The following is a 3,418-nucleotide window of genomic DNA, read 5'->3' on the forward strand; positions in this document are numbered from 1 at the left end:
AAATATATAAATAAACATAGTAGTACTTTTTGTGACCTTCGATTAGGCAAAGATTTCTTAGATATGAAACTAGCATCACAAGTGATAAAAGTTAAAAAGATAAGTTGGACTTCATTAAAATTCAAAATTTCAAAGGACAATCATAAAAGTAAAAATGTAACTCACAGATTGATAAAAGATATTTGCAAATTATTTATCTAATAAATGACTTATATCAGAGTATATGTAAAGACCTCTGTAGTTAAGAATTAGAAAGATGAATAGGCTAATGTTTTAAAAATCATCAAGGATTTGAATATATATTTCCCAGTGAAGACATGCAAGTGGCCAATAAGCACACTGAAAGATAATCAACAATCTTATCATTAGGGAAATGCAGGTGAGCACCATAATAAGATACCTCTTCATATATACAAGGATAGCTAAAGGACAAAAAAAAGAAAGAGCAAACAAGTGTTGGTAAGGATGCAGAGAAACCGAACCCCACACATTTCACACTATGCTGATGTGAAAGCAAAGGTGGCACAGTCACTTTGGAAAATAGTCCGACAGTGCCTCAAAATGCTAAATAGTTAACATTTGACACAACAATTCCTCCCCCTGGAGTAAACCCCCCAAAGTGAAAATATACGTTCACACAAATACTTGTTCCTGTATAACTCACAATAGACCAATGATGGAAACAACTCAAACGTCCATCAACTATTGAATAGACAAAGTGTGGTATATTCATACTAAGAAATGCTATTCAGCTGTAAAAAGGAATACAGTACAGATAAACATGCCCAGCAAAAATGAATCTTGTACACATGATGTTAAGTGAAAGAAGCTGGTCACAAAAGGTCACACATATTATATGATTCCATTTATATGAAATTTTGAGAATAAGTAAAAAGATCTCCTGGAGAAGGAAATGGTAACCCACTCCAGTATTCTTGCCTGGAGAATCCCATGGACAGAGAAGCCTGGTAGGCTACGGTCCATGGGTCGCAAAGAGTCGGACACGACTGAGCGACTTCACAAATCTATAGAACAGAAAGTAGATTAGTTGTTTCCAAGGACTGGAGAGAGGAAGGATGGGGGAGTGATAACTAATGGATTCATGGTCTTTTTGTGAAATGAGGAAAATTCTGGCTGACAGTATGAGATACTATTGTTCTTGACATAGTTAACAAAGCAAATCTAGCAATTTCTGTAATCACAACAATACCTGAGGGTCACTGGCTGTTATCTCTAGCTTGTAGAATGCACAAATGATGTATCAGGAAAAGGCAGTATATGGTTTATTTTATAGAGAATTTATTTTAAAAATAATTATTTTTAAATAATTTTAATTATTTTTAAAAATTATTTTAAATGGAGAAGTGATGGCAACCATCTGGATCCAAATTCTGAGTATTTAAACTAAATCTTGGTGAGAAAGTGGGAAGTACAATTATGATAAATGAACTTTTATAAAGAGGTTAATTAATTTTGTCACGTCTTTAATACTGACATAGAAATTAAAATTTAAATGTTGTTTTGTAAATTTAGCATGACTTTTGACTTACCTGAGAAATATTAGTAATAAATATTTGATTATTGTGTTTACATGTATAACTGAACTGTTAACATCAAAATTTTAGCTAGTATTAAGTCTAAATGCCAGGAAGATGACTGATTATTTTTTCTTTGATTATTTTTATTTGAATATGAAAAAATTTTACTATTAATATAAATTTTCTAAAACCATAAAAAAATGGACAGATGGCTACAGTTAATTTAATAAACATTTAATTACATTTGACTATGTCCTCCCTCCCCCAAATATATTTGTTCAATGTGGTTAATACAATTGAATGCTAAACTTTCAATCATTTATTCCACATATATTTCAGTTGCAAACACAAGTTCTTCAAAGATTTCTGCCAGGCCTCTGCCTAAATCTCACAGTCTTAAATAGTTTTCTCAGAGCCTCCTTCATCTCTTTATTCCGGAGACTAAAGATCAAGGGGTTGAACAGTGGAGTTAGCACAGAATAAAACAAAGTCACATATTTCTGAATCCCGGCTGGATTGTCTGCTATTGGGCTCACATATACAACCATAATAGAGCCATAGAACAGAGACACTACAGACAGATGGGAGCCACATGTAGAGAAAGCCTTATGCCGGCCTTCTGCTGAGGGTACCCTAAACACAGCTCTGATCTCCAGGGTGTAGGAACTAGTAATGAAGAGTAAGGTGGAGAAAATGAGGACTGAATTGCAGATGGCACAGATGATCTCAATGACAGGAGCTTGCACACAAGACAGCTTTATAAGGGGTCCTGGGTCACATAGAAAGTGATTAATTTTATTGAGACAACAAAAGGGGAGTTGAGAGATTAGATATATAGGCAAGAGGAAGTACAAGAAGCCACATACCCAGCAACAGGCTCCCATGCTGATGCAGCGTTGCACTGGCATGACAGTGGGGTAGTGAAGGGGCCTGCAGATGGCAAGGTACCTGTCAAAGGCCATAGCAGACAAGAAGAAGGTCTCAGTGGTGCCCATGGAGAAGAAGAAGCAGAACTGCAGAAAGCAGCCAGAGAAGGAGATGGTGTTGGTCTCAGAAAGAAAGTTGGCTAGCATATTAGGGACAGTGGAGGTGATAAACCAGATCTCCAGGAAGGAAAAATTGGCCAATAGGATGTACATTGGAGTTTGCCATTGATGGTCGCACCTCACAGCACAAATAATGCACAGATTTCCAATGAGTGTCAGAATATATGTCCCAGAAAAAACTGAGAAACAGAGGATCCCAATTCCCCAAGTATGAGGGAAGCCTAAAAGGATGAATTTACTCACAGAGCTAGAGCAATTCTCTACATGAGTATTTGTTTTTAAAGCTGCAAAAGAATGACAGATTTCCATATTAGAATTGGCCTTACAAAACATTACTCGTAAGGACAGATGACTTGCTTTGAGCCACATTACTTTGTGCTGTACTAAGTTGCATCCAACTCTTTGGTACTCCATGGACTGGGACCCACCTGGCTCATCTGTCCATGGGATTCTCCAGTCTAGAATACTGGAGTGGGTTGCCATGACCTCCTCCAGGAGAGCTTCCCAACCCAGGGATCGAACACAGATCTCCCGTATTGCAGGCGGATTCTTTACTGTCTGAGCCACCAGGGAAGCTCAAGAATACTGGAGTGGGAAGCCTATCCCTTCTCCAGCAGATCTTCCTGACCCAAGAATTGAATCGTGGTCTCCTGCATTGCAGGCAAATTCTTTACCAGCTGAGCTACCTACCATATACAGAGATGTTGCCATGATTTTCAAGTATTCATATTCCTATTTTGGATATAATAAAAACAAAGAGCTTTCCTACTTTCCTACAGCTAACAAAGTGTTGACAATAAGTAAATATGCATAAGGACTTACCATTTTAAGTAA

The 3,418-nt window shown here is 37.1% G+C and overlaps 1 pseudogene; it reads right to left on the minus strand.

Moving 5' to 3' along the window:
• Positions 1–2,028: 2,028 nt before the first annotated feature.
• On the minus strand, positions 2,029–2,677 carry LOC148776579 (olfactory receptor 11H6-like; annotated as a pseudogene).
• Between the last annotated feature and the right edge of the window lie 741 nt (positions 2,678–3,418).

This window comes from Moschus berezovskii, chromosome 9, assembly GCF_049115385.1.
Source record: "Moschus berezovskii isolate FMDL1 chromosome 9, NW_MosBer_1.0, whole genome shotgun sequence".
Classification (NCBI taxonomy): domain Eukaryota; kingdom Metazoa; phylum Chordata; class Mammalia; order Artiodactyla; family Moschidae; genus Moschus; species Moschus berezovskii.